This window comes from Vipera berus, assembly GCF_964194415.1.
Source record: "Vipera berus genome assembly, chromosome: 6".
NCBI lineage: Eukaryota > Metazoa > Chordata > Lepidosauria > Squamata > Viperidae > Vipera > Vipera berus.
In genome coordinates this window covers 60,298,162-60,320,280 of record NC_138208.1, presented here as the reverse complement: position 1 = coordinate 60,320,280, position 22,119 = coordinate 60,298,162, and the positions used below count along the sequence as shown (strand labels likewise).

General features: G+C 42.7%; 1 protein-coding gene across 1 annotated transcript in view; it reads right to left on the bottom strand.

The window, feature by feature from the left end:
- Positions 1-20,398, bottom strand: part of TCF20 (transcription factor 20) — an 85,928-nt gene extending 65,530 nt beyond the window's left edge. Inside the window, exon 1 of the mRNA XM_081330503.1 lies at positions 19,860-20,398. The gene's annotated coding sequence lies outside the window, so the exon portion shown is untranslated. The remainder of the gene's footprint in view (positions 1-19,859) is intronic.
- Positions 20,399-22,119: the final 1,721 nt, after the last annotated feature.

Sequence of the window (22,119 nt, the reverse complement as noted above, 5' to 3'; positions counted from 1 at the left end):
TGGAGTAAACTACAGTAAATACCCTGCTGAGTGCTTCGTTTTTTGTTTTTCTGTTTTGCAAGTTTTAGGACTGAATAAGTTCTTTGAGCTTTGTTTTAGGAATTTGTTTCTGGGATATTTTTTATGTTTCCAGGAATGTGTTTATTATGAATAGGTTTAGCTTGAAGAAAAAACTGCAAGCATAATTCATGTAATCAGTCATTTGTAATTTTGTTGTCAGAATCTGAGGGTTATAAAACAAAATATTAATTTACCTAGTGACTTAGCAATTTCATACAAAGGAGAGGTGTATAGAAACACACTACATTTTATGCTTCGTAACTACGATAATGTGCAGAAGGGGTGATACTACATTTTTTTTCTATCCTAATTTCCTTTTTTCTTTAATCACATGATTGGTATTAGAGTAACAAATACCACTAGATAGATACTGGCTAACTTGAACACACACCAAAAAAAGTATCACAAGTTGAAATGAGAAACTTTCTCTTCTCGAACAGTTGCCAGACCAGCAATAATTTTTTCACCCAAGATTTATAGTTACCTGGCAAAAATTGTCCTCAGAATGGCAAAAGAGGGCACTAAGTCAATAAATCTCCATTATCGAAATCATTAGTAGCATCCCTAGTTGGCAGTATACAAAAATGTTATTATTATGAATACTTCATCTTTTTATACTGTCTCTTTTAAAGGTATGCTTAATTACAATATGTTTTTATGCAAACATTGTTTTGGAGATTTAAGCTTTTTTAAAAAGCAAAAGTAATCAAGTCATGGTTATCTTAAATATAATTTTAGAGCAGAATAACTCCATCAGGGAGAGTGGATGAAAGGTTTTGTTAATCTGTGACAAGAAAATAAACAGAAACTGAGCAGTAGCTCACACTAACTCACACACTACCTTATGACTTGCAAAGAAAAGTGAGGAAAGCTAAGGCTCAACATAAACTAAGGTTTGCAACAAAAGTCAAAAATAACAAAAAAAGCTTCTTTCAACATGTAAAAAACAAGAAAAAGGTTAAGGAGATGATTGGTCCACTAGTAGGAAAAAGTGGCAAGAAGGTGACAAGCAACATAGAGAAAGCAGAACTACTCAATTTTTGCATCTGTCTTTACACAAAGGGAAAAACAGTCCAACCTATCAAAATCAGTACCATAAAAACAGATTAGAAACACAAGTTAGATAGGCAAGAAAATGGTAAGTGAGCACCTGTCCACCCTAGATGAGTTCAAATCACCAGGACCAAGGTTCTGAAGGAGCTGGCAGATATGATCTCAGAACCACTGAACTATCTTTCAAAGATCCTGGAGCACTGGGGAACTTCAGAGAACTGGAAAAGGGCTAATGTAGTTCCCATTTTCAAAAAAGGGAAAAAAATGGATCCAGGAAACTACAGACCTATCAGTCTGACCTCAATACCTGGGAAGATCCTGGAAAAGATAATCGAACAACAAATCAGTGAACACCTAGAGGCAAACAAAGTCATTACCAAAAGCCAACATGGGTTTGTTAAAAACAGATCATGCCAGACAAATCTTACTGCATTCTTTGACCAGGTGACAAAATTAGTGGACCAGAGGAATGCTGTGGATATAATTTACTTGGACTTCAGTAAGGCATTTGATAAAGTAGACCACAACCTACTATTTGAAAAGATAGAAAAATGTGGGCTAGACAGCGTCACCACCAGATGGATTCGTAGCTGGCTGACCGGCCGTACTCAGCGTGTAGTCCTCCATGGAACCACATCTACATGGAGGGAAGTGTGTAGTGGGGTGCCCCAGGGCTCTGTTTTGGGCCCAGTGCTCTTCAACATCTTCATCAATTATTTGGATGAGGGGATAAATGGGGAACTTATCAAATTTGCAGACGACACCAAGCTGGCAGGAATAGCCAACACTCCAGAAGATAAGACTTAAGATACAGAAGGATCTTGACAGATTTGAACATTGGGCGGTATCTAACAAAATGAAATTGAATGGTGAAAAAAGTAAGATTCTACATTTAGGAAAGAAAAATCAAATGCCCATGTATAGTATAGGTGGTACCTTGCTCAATAGTAGTAACTGTGAGAGGGATCTCGGAGTCCTGGTGGACAATCACTTAAATATGAGCCAAGAGTGTGCTGCAGCTGCCAAAAAAGCCAACACAGTGCTAGGCTGCATTAACAGAGGGACAGAATCAAGATCACGTGAAGGACAATGCCTTGGTAAGGCCACACTTGGAATACTGCATCCAGTTTTGGTCACCACAATGTAAAAAAGATGTTGAGACTCTAAGAAAGAGTACAGAGAAGAGCAACAAAGATGATTAGGGGACTGGGGGCTAAAACATATAAGGAGCAGTTGCTGGAATTGGGTATATCTAGTTTAATGAAGAGAAAGATGAGGGGTGACATGATAGCAGGCTGAGAATTTTAACTGGGGTTTTATTTTCAGGGATAATTTAATCTTTTAATTCTCTTTTAACTTTGTATTTTATATTGATGTGATTTTAAAATGCCCTGTAAACCGCCCTGAGTCCTTCGGGAAAGGGCGGTATATAAATCTAATAAAATCTAAATCTAAATGTTCCAATATCTCAGGGGCTGCCACAAAGAAGAGGGAGTCAAGCTATTCTCCAAAGCACCTGAAGGCAGGACAAGAAACAACGGATAGAAACTAACCAAAGAGAGAAACAACCTAGAACTAAGGAGAAATTTCCTGACGGTTAGATCAATTAATCAGTGAAACAACCTGCCTCCAGAAGCTGTGAATGCTCCAACACTGGAAGTTTTAAAGAAGAGACTCGACAGCCATTTGTTTGAAATGGTATAGGCAGGGCTTTTTTTCTCATAGAACGCTCAGAACGGAGTTCCGGCACCTTTTTAGGATGGAACCTTGTAGCGTAGGCAAGGCGGGTTGTATGACATGTGTGAGTTCTGGCACCTTTTTCTTTTACAAAAAAAGCACTGGGTATAGGGTTTCCTGCCTGAGCAGGGGATTGGATTAGATGACCTCCAAATCCCTTCCAACATCATCATCATCATTGTTGTTGTTATATAAACTTGGTTAGTCTTAAAGGTACAACCAGACTTCATGTTTATTTCCTTTAGTGAGGAACGGGGAAAAAGAAATTCTCTGTTGTGAGAGTTTCACAGAAGCTGAGCAATCAGCTTTCTCCTGAAATCATACCTGAACTGAATAGAAACCCACAAGCAATGGTAATATTCTAATTTTAAAAAAATCAAGTGACTTAAATGGTACATTGGAACAACTGCTGAAAGCACAATATATTTTGTAATAATATTTCCATTCATATCTACAATATTCTATTTATTTTAAAAAGCTATATGCCACTCATTTTCATTAATGGACTAGGTAACTTACAAACACACATAATACAAATTATTAAAAACTCTAAAGATATGAATAAAATGAATATAGATAGTCCTTGACTTATAACAGTTCATTTAGTGACCATTCAAAGTAACATGCCACTGAAAAAAGTGACTTATGCCTCTTTTTCCAAAGCCAATGGGAAAGTCAGATTCACTTAACAACCCTGTTACTAACTTAACACTTGCAATGATTCATTTAACAACAGTGGCAAGAAAAGTCGTAAAATGGGCAAAACTCACTTAACAAATGTTTTACTTAGCAACATAAACTCTGAGCTCAATTGTGGTCATCAGTTGAGGATTAACTGTACTTTCAGGCCTCTTGCTAAAATGTAACAGGGGTAGGTACTGCCTTGTTCCATAATCAGGGTCTGTAACAACAATGAAGTTATTGATCGATCTATCTATCTATCTATCTATCTATCTATCTATCTATCTATCTATCTATCTATCTATCTATCATCTCTTTATATATTTACTCATTTAGTTTATAGAGTGCATGTAAGCCAATCTGAAATGCCTGGATAGCTAATAATGATTTAAAATGAAACATTGGGTTTTACAATAAATCAGTAAATAACATATATGGCAGTTGAGATAAAAAAAAACACCCAACACATAATTAACACATGATAACACTTAACCACACATTTGGGGCACCAGGCCTTATGAAAGGCCAGAAGGATCAGAGCAAGTCTAATCTCTGGCGGAACTGATGTTTCAGATGGAAGGTGCCATGTAAAAAAAAGGCTCTTTTCCTGGGTCACATGTTCATCCTACACTTAAATGTAACACTTTTTCCCCCTTAGGTAGTTTGATAATTTAAATGTGAATTATATAAACTAGGCAAGAATTGAAATGTTCATGTGGGATTTAAGCCAGTGGTTCAGAAATACATCTAATATTGTCCACCGATTATGGGAGAAAACACAACTAGTTTCTCTTAAGAGCAATTTGAGTTGTTGATTCACCAACTGAAGTGTTTTACAGCATGAAAATATGGGTTATCAGCTACATCAGATAAAATAATACTAGTAAGGTAAAAGGTAAAGGTTCCCCCGCACATGCGTGCTAGTCGTTTCCGACTCTAGGGGCCGGTGCTCATCTCCGTTTCAAAGCCGAAGAGCCAGCGCTTGTCCGAGGACGTCTCCGTGGTCATGTGGCCGGCATGACTAGACGCCAAAGGCGCATGGAACGCTGTTACCTTCCCACCGGAGTGGTCCCTCTTTTTCTACTTGCATTTTTACGTGCTTTCGAACTGCTAGGTGGGCAGAAGCTGGGACGAGTAACAGACGCTCACTCTGCTACGCGGCACTCGGGATTCGACCCGCCAAACTGCCGACCTTCTGATCGACAAGCTCAGCGTCCTAACCCACTGAGCCACCGCGTCCCTTAATAGTAGTAGGATCCTCTAATGAATCTTTCCATTATTTAAAGCCAATCTATTATTAGATTTTAAAAGCTTTTGTTATTCAGTCTGCCTTATAAGATACATTGTTTGACTGTATTGTAGTATCTCATAACTTGCTACTTGGAAATAGCTGTATAATTATATTCTGAAGGAACAGCTGATCACTTGGGTGCATTTGGAATGCATAATAAAGGAAGTGTTTATATTACTGATATTTAAAGTTCTGCTTAAAGAGTGGACATTTTACAGACAATATTTGAAGGGCACAAACTAGACTAGAGACAACTACTAGATATGTTTTCCAGTAATAAAAGCCTACTGTAGTTATTTAGCTGCCTCTTAGCATAAATCTGAATTTTAGTTAGTACATAATCAAATATAGCATCCACATGGGGCAATTCCTTTTATAAACGAGGATTATAATTCAAAATTCTTATCTAGGTATCACACCAAAAGAGCATACATTTTGCCCAACTCCTGACTCTGGGTAGCTCACAGAGAAAATAGAGAAACAACAGCCAACAAACCAGACTCAACACAAAAGAAAAGAAGAGTAAGATGGCAAACTCCAAAACATCTTACCAACAACATCCATCAAAAGGGTAACAACCATCCTAGGCGAAAGTCTGGGAGAACAATTAGGTTAGAAGGAGCCCTGCCTAATTTCCAGGATAGTGAAGGATATGAGGGGTACCTTCTAAGTATTCCTGGTTGTGCTCCTTGTCTGGACTACCTTGTAAGGCTAAAATCAGCTCTGAGAACATAGGTATTACATGGACATACCAAGGCATCCACATAATTGCTTACCAGGACCAGCTGAAGCTTCCAAGTGGTCTTCAAGGTCAATCTAATGTAGTATGCATTACAACAGTTAAGCCATTGACTTCACCCATCATTTTAATGTAGATATTGAATACAAAGGGACAGAGTCAAACCCTATGGCACCACACAGAGAATGGAGCTAGGGAATAACCTCTCCTCAAACCAATACAACTGGAACTGGCCCTGAAATAAGTCAACCACTGTAAAACAGTACCTCCCATTCCCAATTCCAGAAGCTGATCCAGAAGGATACCACGGTTGGTGGTATGAAAAGCAAAAGCCACTGAGATCAAGATGCACCGACTCCATCCTAACTCCACCACAGCTTATCTACAAGCAAAACCAAGACTTATATGTACTAAATACCTGCCTGAAATGGATCCAGATAATCTGCTTCCTCCAGGGTTCTCTATAGTGCACTCCAATTACTTTCTCAACAATGTTCCCCAAAAGGGGAAGACTGGACACAAGGCAGTAATTACCTAAAACAGTTGGGTCCAAGGACAGCCTTTGAGAAGGAAGATTATTACCACCTCTTTATGGCTGGAGGCACCTACCTTCCTCGCCCCTCCCCGCAAAGCAGTTACTACAGTGTGGATCCAAATACAGATTAACTCCCTGACTGCTTTTCTAATTCAGAAAAGACTTGGATCTCATAATTCATAAGTCACTTTTTTCAGTGCTTTTGTAACTTCAAATGGTCACTAAATGAACTGTTGTAAGTCGAGGACTATCTGTAATGGCTAGATAACTGGGAAAAGAGAAAAGTTTTCTAAACAGACCACACCTATTTTTGTGGCAGAATTAGGAGTGTCAGTCTTTCAAGAGATCGTCCTATTAAATTTAATAAATGCTGCCATCTAGAGATCATTCAGATTAATTTTCTACAGTCAAGCCTTGCATGCACACTGACAAAGTTCAACAATAGCAGTCCTGAACAACACATACATACAGACACAGAGACAGACAGACAGACAGACAGACAGACAGACAGACAGACAGACACACACACACACACACACACACACACACACACACACACAAACTCACAGTCACTAAATCAGAAGCATATTGCAACCCAAGTGGAAAGGGAGATTTTTTTTCCCCTACAGTATGCCAAAAAATACCTGCTAACCAGTTGCTCATTTAAGACACACTAAAGCTACTGTTAGGCATATGGTTATAGCCTACCTGGTTGGGTTGGAAATATATAAACCATGATGTTATAACCTTAAGGTGCTAATTGGCCAATGGGTGTGTAAGTTTTTCCAACGGCCATAAGAGGGAGCTAGGTTTTGCTCTCATTGTTTTTGCTTTTTGGCTTACTACTGTCTTAAACCTTAGGAACTGTGTACTTGACCTTCAGACCAGTAAGAAGACATTGTATTTTGGATACTCTCTGGACTGTTGCTGTTGCTTATCTGTTGTTATTCGTGTATGACCTGGGCTGTTTATTCAGATTGTGTTTTTGTTTTTACACCTAATGTTGTTGTTGTTGTTAGCTGCGAAGTCGTGTCCGACTCATCGCGACCCTATGGACAACATTCCTCCAGGCCTTCCTGTCTTCTACCATCTTCTGGAGTCCATTTAAGCTCACGCCTACTGCTTCAGTGACTCCATCCAGCCACCTCATTCTCTGTCGTCCCCTTCTTCTATTGCCCTCGATCTTTCCCAGCATTAGGCTCTTCTCCAGTGAGTCCTTCCTTCTCATTAGGTGGCCAAAGTATTTGAGTTTTAGCTTCAGGATCTGGCCTTCTAAAAAGCAGTCAGGATTGATCTCCTCTAGGACTGACCGGTTTGATCGCCTTGCAGTCCAAGGGACTCGCAGGAGTCTTCTCCAGCACCAGAGTTCAAAGGCCTCAATTCTTTGGCGCTCAGCCTTTCTTATGGTCCAACTTTCACTGATACCCTTACGTGTTTCAGAGTGCAAAATATGTTTGGAGAATTGTGGGATTGTAGCAGTTAGCAAAGTGCTTCTTGAGTTATCAGGAACCTTCACAGGCAAAAGCGTTCCTTTCCTTTCACCACCAGACACATCCACAGCTGAGCGTCCTTTCGGCTTTGGCCCAGTCGCTTCATTCTTTCTGGCGCTACTAGTACTAGCCCTCTGCTCTTCCTCAGTAGCATATTGGACGCCTTCCGACCTGAGGGGCTCATCTTCCAGCGTCATATCGTTTTGCCTTTTGGTACTGTCCATGGGGTTTTCATGGCAAAGATACTGGAGTGGGTTGCCATTTCCTTCTCCAGTGGATCACGTTTTGTCAGAACTCTCGGCTATGACCTGTCCATCTTGGGTGGCCCTGCACGGCATAGCTCATAGCTTCATTGAATTACGCAAGCCCCTTCGCCACGACAAGGCAGTAATCCATGAAGGGGTTTTACACCTAATAGTAAAGTATTTTTCTGTTTATCACAACTCAGTGTATCTGTGTGGTTACTGTGTGACTCTTACTATTCTCAGTACGCTTTTGCCTGTGAAGGTTCCTGATAACTCAAGAAGCACTTTGCTAACTGCTACAATCCCACAATTCTCCAAACATATTTTGCACTCTGAAACACGTAAGGGTATCATCTGGAACTCCCACCCCAATTTTATAAGTTGATTTTGTTACTTTTCTCTCTGTGAAGGGTCCCAGCATATGCAATTTTGTAAGGAAAGGAGAGGAAAAGGCCCTGCAAAGGGGAAAATTATGTCCTTTTGTTTCTCCTACTGGGACTGCCTGCAATGCATCTTCTTGAGTAAGAGCAAAGGAAGAGAAAGGACAGGGATGCTACAAGTACAAGTAGTACTCCAGATACAACCATAATGGAGCCTGCCCATTAGTCATGTCGTGATGGTTGTTGTGAAGCATCTCAGTTAACAAACTTTCCATTCCTGCTCTCCCCAATGCAATTGCTAAACGGTATCCTGCTGCGACGGCTTGGGGGGTTAGTAGTGGGAGGCACTATTCTACGGTGGTTCTCCTCCTACCTCTCGGGCCGCTCGCAGTTTGTATTGGCAGGGGGGCAGAGATCTACCCTGAGGCCCCTCACTTGTGGGGTGCCTCAGGGGTCGGTTCTCTCCCCCCTCCTGTTTAACATCTATATGAAGCCGCTGGGTGAGATCATCTGTGGCTTGGGGTGAGGTATCACCAATATGCGGATGATACCCAGTTGTTCATCTCCACCCCGAGCCAACCCAGTGATGCCCTTGATGTGATGTCCCGGTGCCTGGAGGCGGTGCGGGTCTGGATGGGAAGGAACAGGCTCAGGCTGAACCCCTCCAAGACCGAGTGGCTGTGGATACCGGCATCTCATATTGTCCAACAAGTTCCATTTCTTTTAATGGGGGGAAGGTATTGCCCCCCTCAGAAAGGGCCCGCAACTTGGGTGTCCTCCTGGATTCACGGCTTAACTTGGAGGATCATCTAATTGCTGTGACCAGGGGTCCTTTGCACAGGTTCGCCTGGTGCGCCAGTTGCGCCCCTTTTTGGACCAAGATGCCCTATGCATGGTCACCCACGCCCTTGTCACTTCTCGCCTGGATTACTGCAATGCTCTCTACATGGGGCTGCCCTTGACGTGCACCCGGAGGCTTCAGCTGGTGCAGAATGCGGCCGCGCAGGTGCTTATGGGAGTTTCTCAATACTCCCATGTTACACCACTCCTGCGTGAGCTGCATTAGCTTCCGGTTGCCCTCTGGGTGCAATTCAAGGTGCTGGTAATTACCTTTAAAGCCCTACATGGCTTAGGCCCGGGGTACTTGCAAGACCACCTGCTGCCATTGTCAACCTCCCATCGCCCGGTTTGCTCCCACAGAGTCAGCCTCCTCGGGCTTCCGTTGGCTAAGCAATGTTGGCTGGTGGCCCCCAGGGGGAGAGCATTCTCTGTGGGCGTGCCGACCCTCTGGAATGAGTTGCCTCCGGAGCTGCAGATGGCCCCTGACCTTCGGTCCTTCCGCCGTGACCTGAAGACATGGATGTTCCAACAATCGGGCCTGGACTGTCTATAGTTTTAAATTTGGTTTTATTGGGTTAATTGTTACCGTATGTATTTATTACATTTATGGTTTAATTCTTTTTTAAATTTTGTATTTTATGTTTTTTAACTTTTTATTGTTGTGAGCTGCCCTGAGTCCTTAGGGAGAAGGGCGGCATATAAATTTAATAAATTCAATTCAATTCAATTCAATTCAAAATGCGGGTCATAAAGTGGAGGTTGCACAGTATAAGGAAAGCTTCCAAAAGCTGTAGAAAGCTTTTGTAGCACTGTGCAACCACATTAAGATGACAAAATGGAGCAGCCTATCCCTGGGCTGCACAGCACAATTCTAGAATCCCACCCTACAGCAAAATGACAAAGCAACCCACTCCATTGCTATGGAAGGCTTCAGAGCTCTTCAAAAATTGAGTTAGGAGGGGTGTGCAGGACCTGGTGGGGGTAGGAATCAGGCCTAAGGCCAGCAGGAGCCGGTGTGTGTGGGGAAAAGAAATAGTTGCAGAGTGATGCTGCAGCATCTCTGTGGTCAGCTGTAAGGGTGAATGAATGTGGTGGTACTACAGCAACCATAAATTCAAGACTGGGTTGTTAGTAACTTTTAGGGGGTCTGCAATAACTTCAAACTTCCGTTAAGTGACCGATTGTAAGTCAAGGCCCACTTGTAATCCAAATGCCTGCTAAACGCATAACTTATGAAATATTCATAGACTAATGATCTCATATGAAATTGGTAGCCTGTTAGAAGAGGAATGAAGTAATTAATAATAATGACTAACTAAAATAATATGGCTGTCCTGCCTGTCCACCTCTAGGAAAGTGGTTGATGCTAGTTTTCCTAAGGGTAGGTAACACTGGGTATGATTGGAAAAAATAATAGGAAATCACCTAATTGCTGCCCTAAAACACCCCCACACACACCCCCAATTACTTTGAAGGCACCAACACTCCCTGGCTATATTGCTTAAGTCCTCAACTCATGACTGGTTGTTTTGAAATTACAATGGAACTCCTTGTGGATACTTAGCACTCAACTCTGAAGTTCTGACTGCCACCCTCCCCCCCCCACACACAGTCACATGATTGCACTTTGGACACTTGGCAACCAGTCCACATTTACAGCCGTTTGCAGCATCCCAAAGTGACATGAACCTGGTTTTGATGTTTTTGCTGAAAACCAGCATTTACCTCAGTTTTTTGGCAAAACTGGCCGATAGTGACCATTCTGTTTACTTAACTATTGCCACAAAAAAATCATAAGATTGTATTTAGTCATGTGGGTGATCAGTTTTATGACTGTGATAGGCAGGCTCCATTACGGTTGTAAGTTGAGGACTACCTGTATACAATAGCAGACTATGGGGGCAGCACAATTTATGTGGCTATACCAGGGGTAGGGAACCTTGGCTCTTTTATGACTCGTGGACTTCAAGTCCCAGAACCAAGGTTGCCTACCCCTGGGCTATACTCTTCCTGACTCAGAGGTTGGGAGAAAAACACATTAACATTGCTATGAAGAAGAGCTCTAAGCCTGTAAAAAAGTAATGGAACTTTTAAAATTTAAAAATCTCCTAATAAAATAAACAGGCAATTCCATGAGTTTTTTCAACCATCTCTTTTCCATTGACTTAAATGAGATAGGTTGTGACTAAACTTAAATTTATTATGGAGACTTGAACAGTTGTAGTCATAGAATTTATGTTAACTGAAACATTTTGCACTAACAAAGCTTCCTAACATTGTGGAAAAGACCTAGCTGTCTTCAACATGCACTTAAACTGATACAATGCTGTGTTCTATAATTCTGGTACACTAGCTAAGAACTCAAAATGCTACTGTTTAATTAGGTCTGCAACAGCAAAGCATTTTTTTAAAGTTACAACATTTATTACTGAGAAGAGAACTCCAAACGTCTTTCTACTTTCCCATATGATTAATTAAAAGGAAGATGGGTTCATACACTGTGCTATTAGAAGATTTGTTTGATTTTGGCTCGGTCTATTGGAGAAATTCAGCCACTAGTTTGAAAGCTACGGTTAATTCCTTAGAGCACACCAATTGTGGAATTGCTCTGGGTAGAAACCTCAAGTCAGAAAATAGGCTTAACACTGGGGTTGTATGATTGTCCCCTAACCAAGATGTTCAATAAGATCTGGAAATGAAGAAGGAAATCAGAGAAGCATCCCCAAAAACATGACTTGTAATTCTAGATTTCAATTACCGTATATACTTGAGTATAAGCCGAATTTTTCAGCCCACTTTTTGGGCTGAAAAATTCCACTTCGGCTTATACTCCAGTCAACAAAAAAACTTACCGAGGACTTGTGCGCGGCCGAGGCTTTGGTGCTTCCGGGATCGCGCGCACCTCTCCCAAGCCACCGCAGTCCGAGACCTGCAGGTCTCCGTTCCTCCGCGCCCTGCCTGCCTGCTTCTTTCAGCTGTCTGCCCATCAGCTGTCCATAGGGATGCTGCAAAGCTCTCCTTCTCTAGGCCTTGGACTCCCTCCTGGCTGAAGAGTAGATGAACCAAGCCAGCAAGGAGACAAAATGTTTCTGCAGCTGTTTTTCCTCTGAAGGTTTTTTTTGTTGTTTTTTTTTAAAGTAATCTCCGAAGGTTATGCCAGAAAATGGAGGACGCTGGGTCTTTGCAAGCTTTAGCTGTCCGCCTGGCTGCCTGAAGGCCGCCCTTTTCAGGCAGTCTGACAGACAGCTAAAACTTGCAAAGACCCAGCGTCCTCCATTTTCTGGCACAACTTTTAGGGATTTATTATTATTATTCCTACTACTACTATTACTACTACTACTACTTCAGGAGTAAAAAGTTGCAGAAAAAAATTCTCTCCTTACTAGCTTAGTTCCTCTACTCTTCCATCTGGAGCCAAGGTAAGATTTTAAAAAGGGATATTGGTTGGAAGGCAGAGGGAGAGTTTAGTTTTAGCATCTAAAAAAAAGGGGGGGGGGAAATCAGCGAGTACATCCCAACCAGCTTTTTATGTTTTTGTTATTGAAGAAATATGGGGGAGGGGGAGGGGTTCTGGGGTGGGTTGGGGAGGGGATAATATTGTAACTTCAATAAAAAATTTCAATAAAAAAAAAAGAAATATGGCTTTCTGGGGGAAGGTGGGGAGGGCGTTAAGGAAGGAAAGGGTTTTTGGAAGCTCGTCCTGAAGCTGCCTTTTGTGCAAGGGGCCTTTTCTCAAAGCCTAGAGAGGCAGCTTTGTTGCCTCCCCGTAGACAGCTGATGGGCGAACACCAAAAGCTCCAAAAGGCTAGGGAACTAGTCCCAGAACACCTTGGTAGGAGGAAGGGCAGAGGCAGAATTGGGAAAGAGGTAAGACAGGGTTTTCCTTCCCAGATGTTTCTCTTTGGCAAGACAGCCAGCTGTGCTGAAGCCCAGTATCTGGGGGTGGGGGAGACCTGAGGCAGGCGGGCTGGTGCTTGCATTAGGCCTCCCAGGATCCCAGAGGCTTGCAGAGCGCGGATCCAGCCTCCGAGGCATGCAGAACGGCGGATCGGCTTATACTCGAGTCAACAACTTTTCCCAGTTTTTGGGGGTGAAATTGGGGGTCTCGGCTTATACTCGAGTCGGCTTATACTCAAGTATATACGGTACCCAATTGACTGAGTGAATATATATTTAAACCTTGACAAGTAAAATTCTAAAGATACTATAAATGACTGCACTGGACCAGTTGGTTGTAGGATATTTATGTAGTCCATCTAATTGGGAATAGTAATCATGATGCAATAAAATTAATATACAAAGAAGCAATAACCTATACACGTTCCACATAGTTATTATTTGACTTCAAAAAAGGGAACCTCAACATCTGTTGTGACTCAGGGCCAGCCTGTGGGTCCGGCAGCCGGCTCAGATGTCTCGGATGACTCAGATGAGGGGGAGGAGGAGGGTGTGGAAGACGAACTGGCTGATGATGGCTTGGAGGCTTCGCAGAGCCCCCAGCCGGGGCCCTCTTCTCAGCTGCGTGAGCCCGATAGTGCGGAGGATGATGACCCACAGCTGGCCCTGTTCAAGGACGCCCGACGCAGGAGGCAGTCGAGCAGGAACAAACAGAGAAAGGCTGTGGGACTCCTCGGGAGGAGGCACAGGGAGGCCACGCCCTGAACTCTAAATAAAAGGAGTGTTTGGGGAAGGGCTGGTTGCTGAAAGCAACCCTTCCGTTTGAGGATTCAAGTTCCAGTGTTTTTGTTTCTTGTTCTGTTGTTTGAGTAATAAATCTTGGCAGACGCTTTCCAGCCTTAGACGCTCTCCAGTCTCTACTGTTTGAACAGGGGTTTGCCTTATTGCAAGGCCGGTAGCAGGCTGGTTCAGAACAACATCAAGAAGACTAGTAAAAAAGAAAAATCAAAGGAAAGGTTGAAAGTGCAAACTCATTCCATAACCTTTACTGTGGTTTAAAACCACAATAATAGCGGGTTGGGGTTTTTTTGGTTTTTTTTTAGGAAAATAGCCCCAAAGTCCAAGAAGAGGCCTGCATGGTTTACCAGCATTGCAAAAGAAAGCATTAAGAAAGTGTGGCAAAAGTGCTTTTCAAAAGGCAACTGGACTGCTGAAAACTGAAGCCTCTTCAGTTCTCACCTTTTTGGATGAGAAGTGAAACATTTTCAAGGAAAAAAACCAAGAAAGTCAAGTTGTCTTTTGAAAAGCACTTTTCGGACAACCATGATGTGAATGGTTGAGAATCTCCACATACATTAAGAAAGTAGAAAGCCCGGTCTAATGAAGAACACAAAAGGAAACATAAACTCTGGCCAAATAAATGCACAGAGTTCGCAAGGGAGGCAAAAAGAAAATCCATGCTGTGAAGATGGATGATAAAAGATTTTTCAAATACATTAGAAGCAGCAACCTGTCAGGGAGATCATTGGTTTTCTGGATGGAGTCAAGGGCATGTTAAGAGGAGAAAAGGAAATTGCAGAGAAGCTGAACAAATTCCTCATTTCTTTCTTCACAGGAGAAAAATTGGGGCAGATCCCTGAGCCATATAATGGTGACGAGAAAAGTACTAGGCCTTATTGACAAAACTGGGCATCAACCAATCACCAGACCCTGATGGCATCCACCCATTAAAGCTAACATTGTGTACTCCTAACTAGAATAGGTAGTCTGCCTCTACCCTCCACCTTTGAAGTTGAGGACTGGAAGGTGACAGGCATAACGCCAATTTCAGAATGGCTCACAGGGAGATCTGGGAAATTACAGGGCCCTTCAGTTTAAGATTTGTCCTGAGGAAGAAAGTGGAAACTTTTATAAAATGTAATATTACCCAAAATTTGGAGATCCAGACCTTGCTCTGACATACTCAATATGGCTGCACTAAGGGAAAGTTTTGTCTAACTAATCTACTGGAACTTTTTAATAGTAATTTTATTAAAAATCACCATTACAATACAAATATAAAATGAAGAGGAAAAAAGAAAAACACAAGGTACAGAAAAGAAAAAAGTAAGTAAAACAGAAAATAAGAATATACTAAAGAAAAACAAAAGACAAAGAAATTACTTCCTTCTTCATCACAAGTATAAACATTTTAGTAACTCATTATTTCCTTTTAAAATGCAACAAATTATATCCTCCTCCCGTATTCCATCCCTTATCTATAAACAAATCTTTAAAAGCTTTGTTGTTTCAGTCTTTATGTCAGCAAACTCCATTAAAGCTACATCTATTTTAACTACAAACAAATAAACCAACCTTATATTCCTTCCTCTGTAACAATTTTGAACTTCTTTCAAATAATGTCCTAGAACTTAATTTCTTTTCATTTTTTCTTCGTCCTTTCTGACAAAATTCTTTAAACCTTTAACCACCTCTTTTGTAAAGCTAATATGGGAAAATAATACATTCTCTTGGTTTGTTAGATATATTTTAGATATATTATTTAAATATAGATTTGCCTTTGTAGCTTTCTAGCTGAGTCTTGCATTGGCTGCGTGAACTTGTTAGCAGCTGCATAAAAAGGTTACCTGCTTGGGTATGGTGGAGCAGAGGGGCAAGTGGTGGTGGGGGAGGGAGTAGGCCAGGCTTCATGGGAATGATGGGTCCTGGGTGCTCTCTTCAGTTTGGTTGTTTTCTTGCCGATGTTTCATTACCCAAAGTAGGTAACATCTCAATGCTACCGTTTCCCCAAAAGTAAGGCCTACCCCGAAAATAAGCCTAGCTTATTTTCGGGGAAACCTGGTAGTAAGGAGTGGGGTTTACTCTCAGTTTATATTCTAGTGGCTTGCCCTGTGAGTGTTGGGTGGCAGTGATCTTGGAGGTTCTTTGGTTGGGCTGTTTATTGTTAACTTGTTTGGCAATTCCTTGATTGAGCTATTGTTTACTTCTTGACTGTTGGCCTGATGTTAATCTTGGTGTTAATTTATGTTCATATGGGTGCTGACTGCTGGTGGGGAGGTGTTTTGATCTTTTTGTTTCCTTTTTGGCTTGTTGATTGTCTCTTTTGCATAATATCTAGGTATTATGTCTATGTGTCTAGTGATGGCTAATTTGTAAGAGTACCAGGCTTCTAGAAATTACATAGCATTTTTGGACTTGGCTTGGGCTAGGATCACCACAGTTTCCCAGTTGGGACTATGTTTAAGTCTGTCGACAAGTTATGACATTAAAAGTTCATGTGAGTAGTAGTGGAGAGGCAGGAGGCCCACATGCTACTGGACTTAGCTGGCTGAGGATTTCTGGCTTGCAGCAGGTTTTTGTGCACCATTGGGCTTACCCGGTTGAGGCCTCCTGACCCATGCTGCAGTGTGTGTGTGTGTGTGTGTGTGTGTTGCAATCCTCATTGTTGTAAAGCAGGGGTGTCAAACTAGCAACATCACATGACGTTTTGTGACGTATCGCAACGTTTTTTCCATTGCTGGCAATGGGGTGGGCGCGGTTTTGCCATGATGCATCTGGCCAGTGGGCTGGCAGTTTGACACCCCTGTTGTAAAGACAGGCACACTGCCAAGTGCCCAAACTTCAATCACATGACCACAAGAGGTTGCAATGGTTGGAACTTTCGGCAGGAGTACTAAGCCCCCCAAGCCACAGCCGAGCAAGACACCTGCCAGCCCGCCCGGCCGCGCTCTTCCTCCTGTCCGAGGTTTTCATTGTTGTGAGCATTTCTGTTGAGGAGTGGCAGCAGGGGTGGAGGGTGGGAGTTTGGTTTTTATTCCCCCCCCATCTGCTGGGTGATTGCAGCAGGTTTTGGTCACTTCACATGACCCTGGGACACTGTGACCATCATAAATATGAATCAGTTGCCCAGCATCTGAATGTAAATCACAAGACCTTGGAGATGCTGCAATATTCTAGCTGATCGGTGCTTCTTCTAGGCTCAGAAGCTCCAGGATCAGGGCGGAGCTCCAGCTGGAGCCTGGCGCTGATCCTGGCGCTTCCACTGATCCCTGACAGCCCCGAAGCACCGATCAGCTGGAAAGCGGCACTGATCCTGGTGCTTCCACTGAGCCCTGACAGCCCTGCAGCTCCAGCTATCTCTCGCTCAGGCTTGTGCAGTGCTGCCACTGGTTCAGTTTATTTCCCTCCCCCACTATCCCTTTTCTGGGATGGTCGTGTGCCGCCTGCCAGGTGCCAATGTACCACAGGTGGTACCCATACCACTGGTTGAAAAGCCCTGATCTAGGGCAGAGTTTGTCAACCTTTCTGGGTTGGTGGCCTGGAGCAAGGGGAGGGGGGGAAGGATGATTTTATGCATGGGGCAGGTGCATGTGTGTGTGCATGCACGCCCACCTGCAATGTTTATGGGACCTCACGTGAGACAGCAATCACCCACAATGAGGCTTGAGCGAGCGGGGCCACAATCACTTGCAACGAGGCTCGCACAAGTCGGGCACGAGCACCTGCAACAAGGCACGCATGAGTGGGGTTGTGAACATGCACTGGCCAGCCACTCATGCAGCCTAATGGCAATTAGGCCACGGCCTGATAGTGGGCCACAGATTGGGGATTCCTGCTTTAAGGGTTTCTAAAGGAAGATGTTTAAAGTCTGAAAGGATAGATAACATTTAACTTACAATATATGCTATCATAGAAAACTTGCATCTCCATCTTTCTGCTGTAATGATTCAGAGAGATTCAGATGACAATGCACTAACTCAGTATGATAGTATCAAGTACTATATTATGATGGCTCCACTTTTGGACTAAAATATGTAGGCAACCCATAATTCAGAATCACTGTTTTCATTACCCCACAATGCCTCTTGTTCTGTCATTCATACATTTGGAACTAAAATTAGACTCAGTTTGAAAGTAACTTCCAGGCAAGTCTGGGATCCACATAAGACCTCTCTATTTATTTGGAATCCCCTATCATCAATATTACTACCTTGAGTTAAGTTTATGCAATGAATATTATTTGCCCTTAAAAACCAGGTCAATGCTGGCAAAGCTGTCTTTCTGCATCAATCTTCAATATACTGGCAAAATTGCAGAAAATATTAAAGGAAGAATAATAAGTGGCAGAGTAAGGACAGCCAGAAATCAGTTATCCTGGAGGATCTCACTTCAATCTAGTTAAAACCAAAGTCATCCCAGCTGCTATCCTATTTTTTCTTTTTTCTTTTTTCTTTTTTGGCCTGTTAAAGGTAAAGGTAAAGGTAAAGGTTCCCCCGCACATGCGTGCTAGTCGTTTCCGACTCTAGGGGCCGGTGCTCATCTCCGTTTCAAAGCCGAAGAGCCAGCGCTTGTCCGAGGACGTCTCCGTGGTCATGTGGCCGGCATGACTAGACGCCAAAGGCGCACGGAACGCTGTTACCTTCCCACCGCAGTGGTCCCTATTTTTCTACTTGCATTCGAACTGCTAGGTTGGCAGAAGCTGGGACGAGTAACAGGCGCTCACTCTGTTATGCGGCACTCGGGATTCGACCCGCCAAACTGCCGACCTTCCGATCGACAAGCTCAGCGTCCTAACCCACTGAGCCACCGCGTCCCTATGGCCTGTTACCAGGAAGCAAACAAAAGGACAGAGTGACTTTCTGGATGTTATGAAGATAAAGCACAAAATATTGACAGATTAGTATGAAAATCAACAACACGACTATTTTTTTTTATCAGTAAACACCTTCCTAGATGTTAAGAAAGGACAGGGTCCTCTTCAGGAGAGCCCCCTTCACTGAAACACTAGCCTTTAAAATCCTTCCTCCGGAGCCATGCCTTTAGCAGATGCGGAGAGATAAAAGAACGTAGCGCATCCTTCCGCCTTGTGCTCCCTCTCCGTCTTTCTCAAGCAAAGCACAAAATGGTAATAGAAAATGACGGTTTTTTTCTAGGCAACCCCAAAAGAACACACACACGCACACGCACACACACCTTGCTGTGTCCCTTAAATGCCTGTGGTTTGATTCTCTTATCTGAGTCTGGTTATTACTAGAACGCTCAGGGTAAGCCACCCATCTGCTGTCCGTGCAAATCCAAACCTCTTCTTGTTACAAATGACAAAAAACGGAGCTAAAAACGAGGAGGGGCGGTGAAAGCTTAAGCAAACGCACCCGCCGGCAGGGGAGGGAAACCGAATGTGCCTTGATGGCAGTTGCCGCTGCTGCTAATGCATCCGCATTGCTATTATAATGTCGTCAGTCAAAAGATGGAGAACGAATGGTGTTGGTTTTTTTTTGCTTTATCGCCAAAGAATCATCACACACACAGACACACACACACACACACCCAAATCATCACCCCCCTCTCCCCAAACCGAAGATTTGAGGAATATGACCCCCTCTCTTTCCCTGTGTTCTCTTTGCTTTTGGCAAATTGTTGCCACCCTGGCCCTAAGTAGCCTGCAAAGCAAAAGTAAAACAGAAAATACGACATCAACCTAAGAGGCGCCCAAGCGCAATAACCCATTTTTGTCACATGCGCAAAGCCGCAAGACAGACTGCAGCGAGCAGCTGCGGCCTTTTGCAACGGACAAGGAGGAGGCTCGTCGCGGCCAGCCCAATAGGACGCTAGCTGCCTGCTTCTGAGAAATGGTCTAAAGCGGCTCGCTCGCCTGCCATCGCTCACTGCCTTCTTCCCCGTGCGCGCACTCTCTCTCTCTCTCTCTCTCTCTCACACACACACAAACACCCTGCAGCCGATGGCACCGTACAGCCAGAGCGTCACTGGGTGACACGCGCGCACACACACACACATTACCCCCAGCAGCACCACCCCCCTCCCCCACGTGCGCATGGTCTGCAAAATCTGGCCTCTGCGGGGCAACTGGAACTTCCAACCAGAAGCCGAACGTAAAACCAGTTCTACTGTACCTGTTTTCAGGCATCATTCTCAGCTGTTTTTCCTGCTGCTTCTCCCCACCCGATTTATCTCAGCTCCTGGATTTACGACGGAAGAGAGTGAGGGCAAAGGAAGACGTGCTTTTTTTTTTTCCTCCCCTCTCTTCTAAACCGTCTTGCACCTTCTGTTTGAGACTGCAAGTGAAGTCACAAGACTGATTCTGTGACATCACACGAAGTCTACAAACACTGGATTGTGACTTCACTGCAGGATGGAGCAGGGAGGATTTTTTAAAAAAGGAAAGGGGAGGGGGGAAAAGGCTCTTATTCAAACACATATCTGCAAGAGTAACAAAGGATCACAAGAAGAAATGCTAGCAAAATATGTTGATGTAAATAATACACACAAAACACATTTGCACTAGAAAAAAAATAATTATGAAAAAAACAGTAATTCAAAAGTGGATGAAGGAAAAATAGAAAGAAAAAGCCCCCAAAAGTCATCATAATTAAGGGAAACATTTTACTGTGTCTATGTCTCCTCCCATCTTCAAGAGTAAGTCTAGATTACTGTAGCAGTCAACATCGGTAAACATTGAGGGGTAGGAAGAATTGGACAAAGAGAATCGGAGAACATATTAAAATCAGCAGAACATGTTAGATGACTAGAATAGTTGCTGTAACAACTATTGTAACAGTGCAGAAGGCATATAAATGACAATAAAAGGTGGATTTTTTTGAAGGTCAAAGATACATGAAAACCAATCTGCTGCTACCAGAAGGACTAAAGTCATGTACATACCAGGGTTCTAAATTCCAAGGCTCAGGTCTATCTGTGGAATGTTGCCATCAAAAAAGACTGCAAAGAGATTTGTCCTCAACAGAAAATGTAGAAATGAACCAAGGAAAGAAAAAAGCAAACAGCTTCAATTTGCTATTTACTAAGTGACATTCTTGTACTGTATTGGCTAGTGGCACTGATGCTAAGCGGAAAACAGAGACAACAGCATTTTCCAATAATATTTAATAGCTCTATAGTACATGGGTATACAAATTATTTCAGGCTAAGGGCAGCACTTAATCTTTCAGTGGTGTACCAGGAGCCACACTTGAAAAAGTGGTACAAGCAAGAAGAAAAAGTAAATTGAGGTAATCATTTCTTGTTACTTTAAGACATGTCACCTTCTGACACACTAAATATAAAACAGCAGCTTTGGGGGGGAACTGTGGAGGCCAGCACTATAGAACAGAAGGTCACACTCAGTATAAACTTTCAGTGCAAAATAAGAGAAAATATGCACATATTAAGAGGGGAGGACAGAGGACAGAGAAAGGTTTTCTCTTTTTTTGCGAGGTTTTTCCAAATAAACATAGAATTTGTTAGAAAAGGACTATTAAACAGTAATCTAAAGACTTCCTCTCTCATTTTCTGTCAGTTTAAAAATGCTCAGCTGAATCCTGTTATCAATCCTTTAATTAGACTTTTCATTTTAGCATATTTTTAAACACCACCTGTTTTCTTACAGATGTCCTTCAATTAACTTCACTGCTATTCAGTGAAACAATCTGATTAAGGTGAAGTATCAATTAGTGTGGTCACACAACATGCAAAGCCATTTGGTCTGGCTTAACGTATCATCTGAACCTGACTCTGGACTCGGACTATGATCAAAGTAGACTTCTTTAATTACAGCCCACGTTAATTAACTTAAATGATCTTACCTTAATCACAATCTGACATGCAATCCAATTCAGGTAGGAAATGGTTGACTCCTTTCTGGCCTTCCAACATAGACGTAATAACAGGAGAGACCATAAAGTATGGTGTCCCTGCTACTCTGGCTTTGTTTTCATTCCCTATGGCACAGGTGTCAAGCTTGCCACATCATGTGACGTGACGTATGGCGACTCCTTTTGCATTGCCAGCAATGGGGTGGGCACAGCTTCGGTATGATGAAACCAGCCCGCGGGCCAGCAGCTTGACACCCCTGCCCTATGGGAAGATATTTAACCAAACAAAACTTGTGCCACATGTGAGCTAAGTTTCCACCCCCAATTTGGCTATTATGTATCTTTTACTTTTTTCATTTACTCAAACAAAAACAAATCCAGACCAAACCTTACTAAGGGATTAGGACAAGCAAATCTAAATTAAAACATTATTATACTGTTTGCTACATTATTTGTTAGGCATTCTTTAAGGAAATTATTTATGACTAATACTAAGCCATACTCAGCATATTCAACGTCATGTGTATGTGTGTGTATAATTTCCCAAGATCTAATTAGACAA